Raw genomic sequence first — 19,664 nt, forward strand, 5'->3', positions numbered from 1 at the left:
ATTAAAAATATGAAACCGTAATTTATGAAATAAAGAACAATTATGATCTAAAGGGTATCAAAATTTACAAAAAAAAAAAAGCTTAATATTTATTTGTTTACTTTATTAAACATTTCTTTCAATGTAAGTTGTTTAAGTTGCTTCATTTTATGTGATACTAATACTTTCTCTTTAATTCTATAAACAGACATAATTTCTTTTCAGTTAAAAAGTTCTGCTGTTCAAGTCCCGTTAATTGCTGTGCCGAGAATACCGACTAACTGGTCAATGGAAATTTTTTTGTTTTCACTAACCTCTCTGTCACATTCTTCATGTCTTTATCCATTTTTTTCAGCAATTTCACTTTTTGTTTGTTGGACATTGAAACATACTTTCGTTTTGTAGATCCTTTGGAAGTTCCAGCATCGGAAATTCTATTTGACATAATCGAAAGTTCAAGTTTACTTTTATAAAATTGCTCTTACAGTCTGCAAAAAATAATAAGCGGGATCCTATTCGAAGATTAAGGAACAACGCAATCATTAACATTAACTGAAATAGATAATTAGATAATTTTAGCCTACACCGTCCGTTATACATTAAACGCGCAGGCGAAAACGTATTCTGCGCTTGCTCACACGCATATGCGCAGTAGTCAAGTTCTTACGCGCTCGCGTAAAACGCCTGTGCGCATGTGCTAACGCGGCACATGCGCAGAAAGTTTTTAGCTTTGAGGTCCGGATTATAGATCATTCCGGATTATAGGTGTCCGAATTAACAACTTTTGACTGTACCTTGCAAATCAGCTAGTGGTCATAAGGTAGTGAAAAGTCATACAATTTTTTTCTGTTGCAATGCTTCAGGCAATTATATAATGAAACCATTGGTTATTAACAAATCAAAAACACCATGTTCATTTAAAGGAACAAATATAAATAACCTTCCCTTTTATGGATGCCTAACAGGAAAGCACGGGTCACTGCCATAAGGTTCAATGAATGATTTCTTACAATGTTTGTCCCAGATGTCAAAAATTATTTAGGTAAAAAAGGATTGCCTTTTAAGACTCTTCTTTTAATAGATAATGCACCTGGTCATCTTCAAAATTTACAACACAAAAAAGTAGAAATAGTCTTTTTGCCCAAAAAATACAACTTCTTTATTACAGCCATTGAATCAAGTAATATTTTCTGGCTTTTACAACATTGTGTATATCAAACAAACCTTTAGGTATATTTTAGAAAAAATGGAGAATAATGAATCTTACTCTTATGGATGCTTGGAAGAAATTTACAATCTTAGATTGTGTTGGACTGTCATATACTCAGATTAAACAATCAATGCTCAACGCATGCTGGAAAGCAATACGTTGGATGTTGCTAAAGATGAGAATGATAGATTACCATTAGAGTGTGAATATTCTCAGATCACTAAATTGGCTCAAACTGTAGTAGGAGAAGGTTTTGAGGATTTAGCTCAAGCATATATTAAAGGAATAATGGTTGATGAAGAACTAAATGAGGATGAGTTAGTTAACATGATTCATGAAACAAATAAACATGATGAAGACCAATCTGAACCAGCTGCATTCACAGCTAAAGTCATCAGTGTAGGACTTGAATTGGGAAGAAAATTAGGTAATCATTTTTTACAATATGACACAAATGTCGAATGAAATCTCCGATTCCAAGGGGAGCTTAGTAAGTGTTTAAATCTATATACGGATGTTTAAAAAGATTTAGGGGGACAAAAAAACAACAGGCAATTGTTAATTATGGATTTCATCATGAAGTCTAGTCGATGTGAGATCTCCCCTAATTTATCATCTATTGAAGCAGAATCGTATCACGAATACTCAAGTGATGAAAGAGACATCATACCAATCAAGAAGAAAAAACTAATAATTCATGAAAGTGATGTCAGTCCAAAATCAACTCTAAATATGAGAATATTTGTAGAAATTTCCTGTTCTTTCAATTCGAGCCACAATTTTTCATAAATGCTACATATTTTCATTACATTATCAGGTTGCATACTTCTGATGTCTGTGTAATTTATTTAATTGATGATGTAATTTATTTAATTGATGATGTAATTTATTTAATTGATAACTAAATATACTCGATTATGTTTTCACAAGGCTTGCTAATGTTTTTTTAAATAACACGAAAATAATCATGCAATGCAATAAAAATAGAACATCACTTTCCTGCCTCAGAATATACTACTAATAACAGGTTGTTTAAAGAGCAAAATATACAAAATTTAAATTAAATAATTATTTCCTTTTACTCAGTTGAATATACATTTAATTCATAAACATGTATATGCAGATAAAATTAGCTATGTCAATAAAGTTCTGCAAAGAATAATGAACGTGATCCTATTAGTTAAGTGTTGCAACTTTATTTCATATGAAATATTTTCTATATAGTCATTCCTTAAAAGTAGTCTCTGAATAATTAAACCAATTAAATTTGTTTCTAAATGTACTTGGGTTAATTGATAAAAGCAAGGCTTTTTTTTAAATGGCAAGCTGATTTTTAATTGATTTCATACTTAGATACATCATTATACATACATTAATAAAATAAATAAAATTCTAATTATGTTAGGGCAGTTTCCATTTTGCTGGTGTTTACTAAAGAAAATTTTACAGATAGCATTTTTAACAAAAACGCTGTTTATGATCATTTAAGATTTAAAAATAAATAAATAAATAAATAAAGAGAGAGAGAGATTATTTTGTAAGTATTCATCAAGAATATTTCTTCCAATTTATGTTTTCGAAGAAACGCCTTTATTACACCAAAGTAAAAAAAAATTATCCCTCTACCAAAACTTAAATCTGTATCGATTAAAAAAGAACAGTAATGCGTATTTAATAAGAACACAGGAATAAATTGTATTAAAACTCAAATCTATTTGTAAATTGTTCTTCTCTAAACTTATGCTTTGAACCTGAAATATTTTGAATGAAATAGTGCTTTTTTATTTATTTTAAGACTTGATCTATTTTAAATTTACCTAAAATACCTAAAATAATTATTTTAGCTTTTCAAGAGTTTCTTTTACATTGCTGAATTTGATGAAGGTGTACAAACGGTGCCAAATTCTTGGTTTTGGGCTGATATGGATAAATGACATATGTAATATGAAAAAATGAATCAAACTGAACAAAATGATTGCATCACATCAAGCCCCAGATTATTGAGAACTTTGGCAATTTCACCGGGTTCTCTAAATTTTTGCATCGACAAGTATGATATTTTCTATAATTATGTGTTCTTGTTGCTCATTTTTCTCTTCTGTATAATTTAGAAAGCTGAATAGAACATGGAAAATGCTGTTATGAATGACATCAGTACCAAAATATTTTTAAAATATAGTAACATCTCCATTTTTAGTACTTTTATCCATAAATTATTAGTACGAGTTGGTAGTTTGGTTTTTGAATCTTAACATTATTTTAATTACCAGACTAGTTGTTTAAAAATAGGAATGCATGTATTAAAAAATTCAAAAATTAACAATCATATCAGGATATAATATATATTTGCTTTAACATTTAACTGCATTTTTTTTTATACAAATTTGATGCTCTCAAAATCTATTCGGTCACCTTAATTTTGCAGTGGAAAAATAATGAAATAGTATAATCCTACAATTCGAAACCATAAAAATTCTATTTGATTTATTTATTGAATAAATTATTGCAAAATATCTGAAATTTGCAGAATTTTATAAAATAATGTAGCCATGACTGTTAATTTAATTTTACATCAAATATTTCGATAATTATACATGAGCAAATAAATGCTGCTAGAACATTTAGATGTTTAATCTAACATTAAACGATTATTTAATTCATTCTTTTTGCTTTATGTTAAATTATTGTTTATGAGTGATAACGGAAATTTAAAATTTTCAGTGAAAAAGGCATAGAAAAGTTAAAGTTGGCTATGAAGTTTTCAGACATCGAAAAGTGCAGAATTTGGTGCGGAAACAACAACAAAAAAAAAAAAAAAAACACCAGCGATTTAAATTCTCCGATTCTTCAGATGAGTAAAAAAAGTAAACAAGTAAAAAACAGTAAAAAAGTAGTACTATAGTAAAAAAGCTAGCAGAGCTGTGCTTGCCATTGCTACCAGAGTGCACACAAGGAAAATATTTTCAACCAGAATTTTCTGCATCTGTTTTAGCTAGTCCTCACTGCAAATCTGAGGACTAATACTCCAAAAGCAGGCTCATCAGAAAGACCCAATAAAGGTTTCCTACTGTTGCATTCCTGTACAGGTTCATGCAATTTGGAGTGATTAACGATGACACTTAATAAACACACAATGTATTTGCCAGTATTATTCAGGACATCTCCAAAAACATGTTTACAGTCGTCCAAAAACTGCGACAAGCACATTGAAACAATCAGCAACAGAGCCTTTAGGCTGTAACAGTGAAGACAGCTTCACAGCAAAGTGCTAGAGTACAGCTCCCGACTAGGTTCAGTCTTCTCAGAACTCGACGTACTGTCGAGATTCTCGACGCTACAACTCGCGATGCACTCCACAATAAGCACTAGAATACAGCTTCTGACTCAGTTCAATCGTTCTTGGAGCTCAACACACTCCAAGATAAGACTCGATGATGCACTAACTCGCGATACATTAAGAGACTCTCTCTACGCACTCCCCAATCAACTCAATACTAGACTGAAAATCAACTCGATAGACTCGAGATACTACTGCTACTCCGCATACAGGCAGGGTTTATATAGCTTTTAGCATGCATTCGAGAACATTCTAAGTCAAACCAGTAAGAACTCGTTCTAAATGGTTCTCCATCCGTCTACGGCATATTGCCAATTTCGCTGAAAGATGTTGCCAAATGGGTGATTTCTCGCCAAATCTAGCAAATCCTAAACCTGCTTTGTGGGAAATCTATCTTACCGCAGCTGGAAATTTTTTAACAGTAACTTTCTGAATTTGCCAATAGTCAATTTTTTAAAAGTGTTCTGTTTTCAGGTTTTTAGAATAATTATGTAATAAAGACACAATAACACGCCGAATAAATACTAATTCAGAAGTCAAACAACAAAAATCAGCGTTATATTTACAAAATTTTCACAGTAAACAGTCACTGTGAAAATTTTGTAAATATAACGCTGATTTTTGTTGTTTGACTTCTGAATTAAATATGTAATACCCTGACCTTTTCTCTTCCGCAGAACTTCAACATCTAATCTTAAAAAATTTAAATTCTTTATCAAGTAGATTACAAATATTGCAAGAAAAGGTGGAGTTGCTGAAAACTCCTAACTGTGCAATCAACCGAAAAATTCAGAATTAAATATATTCCAATTAAAAACTGAATTAGAACTTCAATTTTTAGAGAGAATGTTTCTCAACAACATAGCTCCTGTGGTATTGTAAAATAATATTTTACATTAATCCTAATAGTTTTTTTTTTTTTTTTTTTTTTATTTTTATTTTGTTTACTTTTTGCACACATTTTCATTTTATAAAGTAATTTCTGTTACGTTTTTGCTTAAATGAAATTTTCTATTTCAGTATTATCTTATTTTCTTTATATAAAAACTAACTGCATAAAATGTACTAAAATACAAATATGGAACTCAAAGCAATGAAAACGTTATGATTTTATAAATAAGTTTCCATTACATTTGCATTTTATTTTGAGGAAAGTTAGATTTCTTGAGTGTTCTGTGAAGTTGAAATAATTTTCTTAAATGATAGAATAAGAAATCTTGTTGGTTATGCATTTATAGATTAAAGTCAATTTTTATTTATATATTTATTTATTTAGGTCAATGAATTGAAACATATTAATGTTAAAGGAGACTAACGTAAACATATTAATAGTAATCGTAACAAATATTTTGAAGTGATGTCGGACACGCTAGCCGAAGAGTACAGTTGGGTAAGTGAAAAAAAAAGGGGGGCATTTAAATCCCTGAAGTTATCATAGGTTATTTTACATAAGTCAACATTTATAAATATATTTTTATGTACATCATCATTTACAAAATATCTTGATAACTTACATTACGTATAATATGAAATCTGCCAAATTAAGTCACACCCAGCACCCGTAGCTCTCAGCCTGAGTCAAATCTTAATTATTCAAAAAATCGAATAAAATAAGACCAGACTTCCATGAATAGTGCATAGTGCTACTAAATGCATATGTGACCATCCCAGAAGAAATAAAGCAGGTAGATATTAGCATCTGGAAAGATATCCCAATGCATGAAGGAAGAGTAATATATTTAGTGTATGAACCTGTTATGTCAAGAAGACTTTAAATGAATTAGAAGACAACATAAAATAGCAGTTTTATCTGATCGCAAATGTTTAAAATGTTATTTAAAATGTCTAACTTTTTTTTATTCTTAAAATGATGTTTAATCCTCATTTGTTCTGCTATTTAATTTTTATGATGTATTGTTACTTAGTTTGTTATCTATCCATTTGTCAGTAATTGAGCTGAATTAAGTAAAGCTTTGTTCTTTTACATTATATTTTACCGCTCGATCAGGCCAACTGCCGTACCAAAGCACCCGGGTTCGAATCTCGAAAAAGGTTCGGGGGTTGTAAATGCATAGTGTCTGTGCATCATGGGGGCACCCAAAATATGCTGCAAGCCGAAAAGTTCTTTCAAGAAGCTGATCGTAGGGAAAGAGAACTTGAAAATCCTTGGACTCGTTCTCCGTGTGATAGTTGCATCGCAAAAATGTTATGGTTTTTAATTAATTGACTTTCTGTTTAAATATGCAGTAATTATAATTAAAAATTCACAAGTAAATTTTCCATTTAATGTATTTTTTAGAGATAGTGCAAACTCATCTCCCTGCAACAATTGAAAAGAAAGGTGCTACTATAACAGTTAATCTCAAAAAGGTTGGTGGGTGGTAAATGTATAGTGTCTGTGCAGCATGGGGGCACCCAAAATATGCTGCAACAAAGTTGCTACTACACTCATGTCCATAAATTAAGGATAATTCGGAGTCACGCAGAAATCGAACTCTAAAATATACTAAAATATCACCTGTAACATCACTACACACATCTTCAAGAATCATATGCAAATTTTAGGAAGTAACCAGATGACACCGATGGTACTTCACAATGACGAGAATGTAAGAAAGTGATATATAACGAATACAGGCAAAGAAGTAAAATTGTTCGCAGGAACTTTATAAGCATTTCAGTGCAATAACCAAATAGTTCGCAGGGGCTTTATAAGCATTTCAGTGCAATAACCGACAAAGGATGCATTTGGATGATTTTTTACGTGGTAGAATTATCGGCCGTCTGGAATGTGGGCGTACCCAACTGGAAGTATCAGACAAACTTGGAATTGCCCAGAGTGTCATCTCCAGGCTTTGGCAACGATTCCCAGATGATGGTAATGTGAGTAGACGTTACAGCACAGGTTGCCCCAGAGTTACAGCGCCGAATAAGGACCGGTATTTGGCAGTTACTGCCAAAACAAACAGGTGGAGCACAGCCTGAGACCTGCCTCGTCAGCTCTCTTCAGCCACTGGTACGACAATTTCAAGGCAGACCGTGTACAGACGCTTAGGGCAGATTGGTTTATATGTTCGTAGACCTGTCAGATGCGTTCCACTTACTGCAACTCACTGTCGCCTGCGGTTAGCCTGGAGTAGAGAGCATGCACTGTGGACATTTCAACAGTGGGCTTGTGTGATGTTTTCCGACGAGTCCAGGTTTAGCTTGCAGTCTGATTCTCGCCGGACTTTCATATGGAGAGCTCCAGGTATTCGTTACCACCAAGAAAGCATCATTGAACGACACCGTTACGGTGGTGTAGGAGTGCTTGTTTGGGGTGGAATTATTCTGGGTTCCAGAACTGACCTTCATGTTCAAATTGGAATCATGACAAGCCATATCTATCCAGACGTCATTCTGGAACAACATGTACATTTGTTTCGGGGTGCCATGGGCACACAATTTGTTTATGGATGACAACGCCAGTCCTCACCGTGCAAATATCGTAAGCGAATGCCTTCAATCGGAAGATATCACCCGTACAGACTGGCCAGCATTCTCACCAGACTTGAACCAGTAGAACACGTGTGGGACATGCTTGGCCGACGAGTTGCAGCCCGTCAACCTCCTTCTACATGTCTACCGGAACTTCGGAGTGCATTGCTTTTTGAGTGATGTAATATCCCCCCAAGATCAGATCGATAATTTGATACTCAGATGCCTAGGCGTTGTACGGACTGTATTGCATTGTCTGGGAGACATACAATGTATTAACAATCAAACCAACCATGTAATATTGGTATTTTGTAAATAAGTTTTTTTTTTTTTTTTTTTTTGGTAATTTGCTCCAGGGAGAAAAAAAATCGCTAATTTTTTTAATAATATCAAACATATAGCATCTGTTTTTGCTCTTTACCTTTTGTTTAATAAATAAGCTTTACAAATAAGTCAAATTTGTTTTGCTTCTAACTTTTCCTTTGCCTGATTTTGCATTATCCTTAATTTATGGACATGAGTGTATAACAGCGAGTACTTTTGTGTACAGAAGCTGTCTTGAAAGCTTACAATCTAAAATTTTAAGTTTGTATTTGTTTTTACTGAATTGTAAGTATTATAAATTCATATGTTTGGAAGCGTCCGAGTTTCAAAAATAATAAAAGTATAAATGATAAATAATAAAGCTTCAAAATAGTAAATCAAACAATCATCAAAATGTTTAGTACCTATTTAAAAATTTGGAGCTTTCTTTCAATTTTAAAGTAATTTAAAATTTAATAAATAGCTTTAAAACTCTTGCCAGTCACTGCTCATCTCAATGCATATAATAGCATTATAATTTTTTATAATAATAATGCATATTTTGTTTAATTTCATGAGGCTGAAGGAGACATTGTAAACTTATATTATGAATACGAGTCATATTTTGTAAAATTCGATGAAAGGCCATTCGAAAAACATGTATACATTGACAGAATTGCCGATATAAATAAAATATGTTATTAACAATATTAACTTCTTATTAATTAAGAAAAGGCTGCATTAAATATATTAAAAGGATCTTTTAAAATTTTTGCAGGAAATGAATTTAAGTTTCTCTTAAGTGAATGGATATTTTTATATCTTTATTACCGTATTTGCAGGCGCATAAGGCACATCCCCCTTTTTTTATACACATTTCATTATAATGAATTTACAGTATTTTAAATATAAATACAAAGTAATACTTTATACCCACAATTCATCTGGGGAAGAGCTTTTAATTTTCTTCATCAAAACCTAAACACTCATCACCATAGCTAAATGAAAAGTCACTTGAAACCTCTCCTAAATCAGCATTCGAGTCCTCATACAACAGATTGTCCTCTGTACCATCCAGTGTATTAATAATGCCACACTTCACACATGATTTAACCTCTGCCTCTGTTTTCACAGCATCCCAAGATGCTTTGACCCATTCACAAACTTTCCAAATGTTAGGCCTTCCCCTTCTTCTTGATGGTGTAACCTCAAAATTTGAAGCCTGCATCCAGCTTGCATGCTTTGTTACAGCAATTTCAACATTGTTTTTGAACCATAATTTGCCAACAAACTTAAGAAACACCAAACAGTTGAAATTTCCCACACTTAAAAGTCGTTCGCAAAAATTGCAGTTTTCATGCCAGATGCACATTTACTAAGCTCTCCGTAACTGTAATATTCCCACACATCGCAAGGAAACAAGAAAAAAATCACATAACACCAAAAAAAGAGGAAATTTCCAGAAATTAATGCAATCAAAAACTGAGTATCGACATACAAGATGCACCTCCTTTTTTTCCCGACTTATTTTCAAAGAAAAAAAGTGCGTCTTATACACTAGAAAATTTGCTATTTAAAACTTTCTTACATTTATTGGAAAACAAATTGTTTTATATGCTTAATTTCATTAACATAACTATGCTCACTGTAGTTATTGGCTATACTAAATATTTGAATGAAGAAATGTAAGTTTTATTTGCACAAAAACTATTAGCATATGTTTTATAGCAATACACGCAAGTACACAAAAGTGATACACAAAAACTATGAGCATATAGTTTTATAGCAATTTATGAGAGCAAAGTTTTACATAAAAATGTAAATTAATCATAAACGCATCTGTTATATAATTTCAATACAATGAGATATAACAATAATCACTGAGGAAATCTGATATGATTGTGATGACTATATTCAATAATTAAAAAATTCCAAAGATTCCAGTAAGATTTTAATAACTGGAAGAGTAACTTCTTACTGGATCAATAAAACGCTTTTCTGCTGTTATCAGTTTTACTGGAGGAGATGTCTGAAATACTGCTATTGCGACATTATACTGATTAAACTAATGTAACACTGTGCGACACCCACACAGATCTTTAAAGCAGCAATTCTCAACAGGTGGTACACAAGATAAAAAATAGGTGGTAGGCAAAGAAACAAAGTTCAAAAATTCTATGAAGAAAAAAAGAACAATTGTTAGAAAATTCCTGTGATTGCACTTCCACTGAAGATTTCATAAATAACAACTTTTGGCTACACCGAAAAAAAGAATTTAAAGGCATTTCAAATAAAGCTAAATTTTTATTGCCTTTTCGCACAACCTATTTGTGTGAACAAGGATTTTCTTCCATGTTTTATTTGAAAAATAAATACAGAATAAAATTAAAAGTGGATCACACTTAAAGCTAAGTGAAATAAGGCCAGACAAAGAAATTGATCTCTCTTAAACAGGCCCAAATTTTACACTAAATTTAAGTATATAACTTAAATTTTGATAATTAAAATGGTAACCAATTCTTAATTAATATTTTTTATGTGTGCCTATTTAATACAGATAGCCAATAGCATGTGCAAATGGCAAAACGTTTATTTTTTCTATTTATATTGAGAAACTGAATAAGTATTATAAAATGTACAATAATTATACTGGTTGTACTAAAGTTTTTAAATTTTTGTTTAGATGGTATGTGTTAGTCAAAAGGTTGAGAACCGCTGCTTTAAAGCAATTAAATTTATGTCACTTTGTGAAGTTATACAAAAGTCGCAGTGTGACATTAACATCATTATCGCAGCATGACTTTACTACCATACTCAAAGACAAAGAAGCAACAATAACAAAAAAAAAGAAGCCAACAGAAAAAATTGGTATCTTACCTCTCAGCCTCCACATCCACAGGGCTTGTTTGCTCACATCCTCTTCTTGGGCGCTTCGCATTCCTATAATAAACAAAAATAGGTACAATTTTATTACCGAGACCATAATAAACCACAGTGACAGTACATGCATAAAAGCACCAAACTTGGCACACACATCCATTTAAATCATAAATTGACATCACATAAATTTAGATACTTCTAAATGCAAGTGAATTATGACTGCACATAAATTTAGATAGCTCTAAATTTTAATTTACCACTGAAATACTGGTATACTTTTTAAACTTTTTAAAAGTGCATCGAATCTATCTATTTAGAAATTGCCAGAGATGAAAAATTTGCAATAAAATTTTGACAAAGAAAAGGCATCATTCATGATTGTGTGTGATTATGACAAAGCCTCAAGGGCTATCTGCCTGTGCCTTTGTGGAGCACTTTCTAAGGGAAACTGGCTTGTATACACGTTACACATGGGGAAAACCACGAAAACGCCCAGCCCGTTCCTGGGATTCGAACCTCGGACCGACTACCAGCGTTCGGTGACTCCACCGCTCGGCCGCTGGTGGGCCTCATTCGTGATAGAAAATTAGGCTTAAACTATAGTCCAAGAACCATGAAATGAAACCATTTCATCGATAACTCAACAACTAAATGGCACCTTTAATCTTCTAGGTGTATCTACGGATTATTTCGTATTGAAAGATGGCTTTTCAAATCACGACACGCAGAATATTCTTGTCAGATTTTGATAAATACGAAATGGTTTCGAATGAATGCGGCAACTGGCAGTAGGGAAATAGCAATCAATAGAGAAAGATGTTACAGCGTGAGGTTCATAAATAAAAACCTCGTATCCAGCCACACTATCTGCCGACCTGTAGGCGATTTTCGTGCCGAAACCGAAAAATACTAAGAAGCCTTCGACCGAAAGCTTTGTGTATGCAAAAAGTTTGTGAAACAAAATTTCTTCTATAAAATAAAATGCAATTTGCACTGAACACATGAATTACTTTTAAAGAAATTAATATCACCTAATTTACAAATAATTTCTTTTAGCATGGAATAAATACTTAAACAGGTATCTTACAATTACATGAAATAACGTAATCTTTAAAGGCATTGATGTATACAATATAAATATTTGCTTGTTATTTTATGAAATAACAGTGTCTGGGAAGCCCACTCAAATATCCTGTAGAATTTTAACAAATTATTTTATAGGATACAAATATGCATCTGTTTTTTTATGAAATATGTGAAATTCATGCAAATAAAATTAAGGATTATGAAATTTATTTTAATATAAATAACTCTGCAAAAAGAAATATTCAGGAGACTTTATTCCCCTTATTTTCCTATTATTGTCATCATAAAAAAATAATAGCATTTATCTTAAAGATAATTAGCTTATTTAAAAAATACAATCTGTAAGCACTTTCTTTAACTCGATATAAGATCCATTTATTTTAAATACTTTTCTAAAACTTTTTATAAAAAATAAGAAAATAATGTAAGCACAAACCTTGTGGTTGAAAAGTTATGCAAACCTTGGGTTCAGTACCCCTCAAATAAATAATGAAAACAATCTCAGATTTTATAGGATAAAAATTAGGTCCAAACGGGCAATTTTTTTCATTTACAGACAATCATTAGATGTTTGGGCTAATGCTACTTTGGACTAAAAGTATTTAAAAGCTACAATTTCAGACAGACTGTCTTGCACACTTAAAATACAAATGTTTTATTAATTACACTGCTTGCCTTAAAAATATGTTTCTTAATCAAAAATTTGCTAAATTTTTATAAAACATAAACTAATACTTATAAAAGAGCCTGAGGCAATTTGTTACAATTAATTAAATTGTTCAACGTTGTTTAATTAATTGTTTAGGCGGTCAGAGCCGGAACAGCTAATGAAGTTTATGAGACTGTGATATTACTTTCGGTTTTGTGAAATGAAGAATTACATAGGATACTTTCAGATTGAAGTTCTGTAGAAACAAAAAAGTAAGTACCATCCCTCTTTCTGAAGCTCTTTATTTGTTTATTGACTTTTGGTAATTAAAAGGTCACTAAAGGAGATATCAGCGAAAAAACATACATTGAAAACAAAGTTAAAACAAAACGTTGCCGACAAAAATATCCAAAGAAGTGATTTGGAAGTGCTGAAGAATAAGTTTAAAGTGTTCGAGACAAAGATAAATTCCAATTTCGATTCTTTGTTCGGGTTATGTATTGAAGAAAGTGCAGTCAAAAGTCTTTAATCCGGACATCCATAATCCGGAATGATCTATAATCCGGACCTCAAAGCTACAAATTTTCCGCGCATGCGTTTACGCATATGCATAATACGTTTACGCATGCGCGTTTAATGTATAACGGACGGTATAAGCTAAGCTAAAATAATCTATTTCAGTTAATGTTGCAGATTGTGTTGTTCCTTAATCTTCTAATTGGATACGGCTTATTATTTTCTTTTAGACTATTAGAGCAATTTAATAAAAGTAAGTTGGAACTTTCGATTATGTCAAACACAATTTCCGATACTGGAGCTGCAAAGAATCTACAAAGGGAAAGCATTTTTCGATGTCCATCAAACAAAAAGTGGAATTGCTGCAAAAAATGGATAAAGGCATATCCTTTGTTTCTCTAACCATTCCAAAATCTGTTTATCAATTTCAAGCTGCTCTGCGGGGGGGGGGGACGTCACGGCGTGCAATGAACTGGAAATTGATCTCTCAGCACTATCCTCATCTTCATGGCAGATGTTTTTATTTTAATCGGCTTATAATTCCTTATTAAATGTAGTATTTCATCTCGATTTGCTCCCTCTTTGATATGATTTAAATCAAATTCCTCGTCATTATAAATATCACGAATACACATCAAATAGTTTTCTGGTTCCAATTTTCTAATTTCTATGCATAATGTATGCTTTACGCATGCGCGGGTTGAAAGAAATGTTTAATAAAGTAAACAAATAAATATTAAGATTTTTTTGTAAATTTTGATACCCTTTAGATCATAATTGCTCTTTATTTCATAAATTACGGTTTTATATTTTTAATTTTATAATTTATGCATGCCATTTTACCAGATTTAAACTGATGATCTATAATCCGGGAAAACCGATAATCTGGAATCGCTGAAGTCCTGACAAGTCCGGATTAAAGACTTTTGATTGTATTGATGCTTATGTAAAAGAGAAAGAAGAGATTGACGATATTGTCTTAGATGTAGAAGTCGAATTAAATCGTAAATTAGCTAAGCTTTCCAAAGAAATTGAATAGGAACCTTTGGTTTTCACGAATGCTTAGGTCAATGTTAAATTATCCAAAATTATTTTGCCAACGTTTTCGGGTAACTTACACGAGTAGCTTTCACTTAAAGATATTTTTTAGCCAGTGTTGATTCAAATCCTAATTTAACAGATGTGGTCAAATTACAGTACTTAAAATCTGCGCTAAGAGGAGATGCTAATCGTATTGTTCAGTCAATATCCATAGTTGACTCTAATTATAAATTAGCCTTTTCATTACTAGAAGAAAGGTTCTCTAATCACCACGAACAAGTGTATGTTCATCTGAAACGATTTATGAATATGCATCCTACGCAAAATGAGTCTGCGTCAGCAACATTAAATGTAATTGACATTTAGAGACTCTTTCACTGAACTGTGTTATCTTCAGTACAGTGGCTTTGTTTTGTATTAGCTGAGAAATACTTGGCGACAGAGCAGAATCTTGTCTAATAGCGCATGCGCCACTAGAATCGCCGCTGAAATATATTTTCGATAAACTTGATTCTTGTTGTACACATTCGGAGTTGCGAATCATATGTTACTCTGTAAGAAAGAAAGCTAGCGCTAGACTGTCGCCATGGAAAATAAATGTATTGAAAGTAAAAGTGTTATTTTCTGTAATGTGTGTGTGGTGTTATTTTATTGCGATATATAGCTATTGACGAGAAATAGAATAATTCAATTCACCAAACACACTTGAATTGAATTATTCTATTTCTCATGAATAGCTATATATCACAATAAAATAACACCACACACATTACAGAAAATAACACTTTTACTTTCAATACATTTATTTACCATAGTGACACTCTGGCACTACGTTTCTTTCTTACAGCGTAACATACGAATCGCAACTCCGAATGTACGTTTTTCTGCTCATATCTCCTTTAGTGACATTTTAATAAGCAAAAGTCAATAAACAAATAAAGAGCTTCAGAAAGGGGGAGGGTACTTAAACTTTTGTTTCTACAGAACTTCAATCTGAAAGTATCCTAGTAATCCTTCGTTTCACAAAACCAAAAGTAATATCACAGTCTCATAACCTTCATTAGCTGTTCCGGCTCTGACTTACTGAGTTGGATCTTTTAATTTCTTATTTAACTACTTTTATTAAATTTCAGTTTACAATATAAAATTAGTTAAATTTTTACAAAATGTAAAATAATTACACTGCTCACTTTAAAACTATGATTTTTAATCAAAAATTTGTTAAATTTCTACAAAGTATAAAATAGATAATAAAAATATGTTAATTCCAAATTCAGGCTTCCAAGTGCCTATATGTTCGGGTGGAGGACTATGTTATCCAAAATTTAATGACTATAGGCAACACTGTTTTTCAACAATGCGTAAACATACATATGTTCATGCAAATTATCATTATTTAGTTTCATGAAATATGATACAGGGTGATAATATTTGGTGACAACAATTAGAAAAGTGCTTCGGACATTTAAAGTGATTTGACACAAAATTCCATTTTGAAACTAATAGCCCTTCTGGGGTAATTCACATTTGTGCTTTAGAAAAAAATATAAAATTAAAAATATTAAAATAAAAGCTGAAAGATTTCAAATTTTATATTACACCCAAAGGGAATTCTTTTAATGTTTTGTGTGTTACCTTTAATTCTCAAATAGCCTGTTCTTCGTACATAAATCACATAAAATTCAAGTAAACAGCTATATAAAAAAAATATTTAAAAAAGGCCTATCTTCAAAATTTCCAATAGCCTTGCGTGCTAGAGGTAAAGAAATTTTTTTCCCATACAGCAATACCATTGCTCACTTTTATTCCATTATAACTGATGAAGTCACTTCAAATAATAAGGAAACTTTATGATGGTGTACAAGATGATTTGTGAACAGTCAAAAAATATTAGATAAGAAAGACATCCTACATTTTCTCAGACTAGCTAAGATTACAGGTCCACTCAATAATAATTCTATAATCTCAATAATTTCAAAATCCGGGTTAGATGGTAGCAACATTAGCTATGAGTTATGATGGAGCAGGTAACGTGATAAAAAAGGGAATTGGAGCTCAGATTAAAGCTTTTGCTCCAAAAGCAATCCATATGCACTGCACTTCTCATTACATGAATCTTGTGTTCATATACTCATGCAACATTTCTGAAATTCACAATATGCTGAACAAACTTTAAAAAAAATATTCAAATCGGCAAAAAATATTAGACCTTTTCCGGACAAGATAGATAGCCTATACGGCATTGAGGCGTACCGCCACTTCTATCACAGCTTTTCCGATATCACCGAATTTAAAGGATCCGAAATTCGATCGAAAGCAAGTCTATCGAAATACTGTTCATTGTGATTCTGTGTTTTGTTAATACAAAGCTGCATTTTAGCAGTACCTTAACTTGTCTAGCTCATTTTCCAACTAAAATCTCAGTTTTTCAAATTTAGAAAAGATTGTATATCACCGTTTTGCATCAGTTTGCGCTGATCATGTAAATGAAATTTGTGACATATAAAGATGATTTACCCTATCCGGTAACACATCGACGTATTTTCACTTAAAAAAACATCAGAGAATTGCACAATATCGGCAATGTGCATCTTCCTTTGTTCAAGTACACATTGATGTAAAAAAGTCAAAGGAAATTGACAAAAATCCAGTTTTTCTTACTCTTGTAAAAAGCGCCAAATAAGTGGGCGATTCTGCACTTCACACCCTAATTTTATATTTGCTGCGTTGTTTCAAACAGAGGATTAAACCAATTGTTTCCTTTTCCTAATATACTGTGAAAGCATCGATTTATCCGTTTATAGTTATATTTATAGTAAATTAATTGAATTCTGCTGCTATGCTCAACGATATATATAGTTAACAAAATAGCTCTAGACAAACGTTACGCAAATCAAACGACGCCAACTGTACTTTTAAATACGATGAAAATAAAATTAATAATCATGTACATACTAATGAGTGGATGAACTTTCGTTAAGTAACAATTACTGATGTAAAAAATTAAACACAAATATTAACACTTAATTAAATAGATAACCAATAGAATAGACTGATGCAATACATTAAAAGAATTTAACTACAGTTTATTATGAAAAACTTAATGCAGATAATTTAATTTTCATCAACAAAGATTTAACCGGGACATTGGTAGTACCGACAAACCGAGTGAAGTGCTAAAAAATAAATAAAACAATATAAATACGCAAATATACATTACCTGGAGCTGAAAGGCTCGGACTCCATTTCAGAAATTTTTATTTTTATTACACAAGTAAATTACAATATATATACTACAATACAAAAATTTTAATGGCAAGAAAAAAAGTATTTATTACAAATATTATTTACAAAAATATTATATACAAATGTTAATAGTTAGTAAGAAAAATTAGTATTTATATACAAAGATATTATATACAAATGTTAGTAAGGTTAGAATAAATATTTATGTACGAAGATATTAAAGCTTAAATATCTGAAAAAGAATTAGAAAATTATATAAAAAAATATATCAAATACAAAGATAAAATATCTGAAAAAGGAATTAGAAAATTTATAAAAAATATATCAAATACAAAAATATTAAAGATTCTTAAAAAGAATTAGAAAATTATATTAAAAAAAATCAAAAATACAAAGATATTTAAGATTAAATATCTTAAAAAGAATTAGAAAATTATACAAAAAATATATCAAACAGAAAGCTATTAAAGATCTTAAAAAGAATTAGAAAATTAGATCAAATTAGACAATGAAAAATATATAGAGAATTTATAATCGCAAGAATAGCACCTAGATCCAACAAAGTTAAAGTCTAGTATGAGCTAAGGCTCCTCTAAACCTTAGCAGGGGGGGCCCAAGAGCGATGCGTAGTGCAGGGAGAAAATTATGCCACCTGCGCATGACGTCATGTGGGTGACAGTCGTTAGTTCTCGGCGTTTGTTTACATTCGTTGCATTTGATCTGGGATACATTTGATTTGTGTTGTTAATTTGCTTTTATACCTAGTCGGAAATGGCAAGTTGTGTTATAGCGTTGTGTCAGAATTATAGAAGGAAAACTAAAAGTCAAGGCATCACATACCATCGTTTTCCAAGTGATCGTAAGTTATGGACTATTCGCTGCAAAAGAGCAGATAATTTCAACATCGAAAATGCCAGAATATGTGCTATTCATTTTATCATAATTTTCCTTTTATGAAGGAGACTTATAGCGAGATATTTAATCTCAGTGTCGTGTTTACCAATAGTGACTACCTGAATGATTAGTTGATAAATTCGCTTATCCAAGTTAATTCACATGTTTTGGTTACTTTCTTTACATCCCAAAAGTAATTCTATGTATTGAAGCAATGTCTGGGTTAAGCATTGAGAACTAAGTAAACTGATACATGCTTCAGAAGAAAGAACAATTTCTCGACCACACTATGATGCAAACATCGATGAGCGAGCAACATATTTCCTTCAATGTTGTTTAACTGATGCATATGTCTGATGTAATTTAATTGATATAACTAAGTGAACTTACACATAGCTGACTCTGAAGGAAAACAAATCTGTGTATAATGCTAGAATACAAATAGCGAAAGAGTAAGTAGATACTCTTCAGTGTTATTTAACTGCTGCATATGTTTTAATTTTGATTCCATATAACTTGTTTTTAATTATAAGAGAAAGAAAAATAATTTAATATTGAACACATATTTTGAGTATAACAAAAGTATTTTAAGAAACAACCTGATAAAAATACATTAGTAATTAAAAATATTTAATTTGTGTACAGGCTGAATTGAAACTAAGATGTGGTGGTGTATTTAATTATGGCAAAGCACACTAGGGCTATCTGCGTAATAGGTGTGATGCCTTCTTGGAGGACTTTCTCAGGTAAACTGGCTCGTATACACATTACACATGAGGAAAACCACGAAAACGCCCATGCAGCCAGCCCGTTCGCGGGATTCGGACCGAACTACCAGTGTTCAGCGACTTTACCGCTCAGCTGCTGGTGGGCTGAAACTAAGATGTATGGCAAGTTTATTATTATTATTATTATGCGTATATGTCTAAGAAAATGTATTTTAATTGTTCCATTTTTAATGTATGGAAGGAAGAATAGGATGCCGATATCGAAGATTATTTACTATAGCAAATAATCACGTCAGGATAAATGTTATATAGAAATCT

At 31.6% G+C, this 19,664-nt stretch overlaps 1 protein-coding gene and 1 long non-coding RNA gene across 13 annotated transcripts in view; one reads left to right on the forward strand and one right to left on the reverse strand.

Annotated features, from left to right (window-relative positions):
• LOC146995185 (uncharacterized) overlaps nt 1–19,664 on the reverse strand; it is a 428,660-nt gene that overhangs the window by 329,787 nt on the left and 79,209 nt on the right. Inside the window, exon 3 of one of the 5 annotated variants that reach the window (XM_085825822.1) lies at nt 11,184–11,246. The exons of the other annotated variants lie outside the window; for them this stretch is intronic. The gene's annotated coding sequence lies outside the window, so the exon portion shown is untranslated. The remainder of the gene's footprint in view (nt 1–11,183; nt 11,247–19,664) is intronic. 5 annotated transcript variants of the gene reach the window in all.
• LOC146995191 (uncharacterized) overlaps nt 1–19,664 on the forward strand; it is a 95,610-nt gene that overhangs the window by 8,060 nt on the left and 67,886 nt on the right. For 2 of the 8 annotated variants that reach the window (XR_015043624.1, XR_015043623.1), the window contains exons 2-3: nt 3,034–3,239; nt 19,264–19,503. The exons of 1 other annotated variant lie outside the window; for it this stretch is intronic. This is a non-coding gene — a long non-coding RNA (uncharacterized LOC146995191). Of the gene's footprint in view, nt 1–3,033; nt 3,240–16,043; nt 19,071–19,263; nt 19,509–19,664 lie in introns of those variants that run through there. 5 more of the 8 variants (XR_015043621.1, XR_015043627.1, XR_015043622.1 and 2 more) reach the window with 4 other exon arrangements.

This window comes from Stegodyphus dumicola, chromosome 10 (assembly GCF_044657685.1).
Source record: "Stegodyphus dumicola isolate Sdum_Otavi_A_Nest chromosome 10, ASM4465768v1".
Lineage (NCBI taxonomy): Eukaryota > Metazoa > Arthropoda > Arachnida > Araneae > Eresidae > Stegodyphus > Stegodyphus dumicola.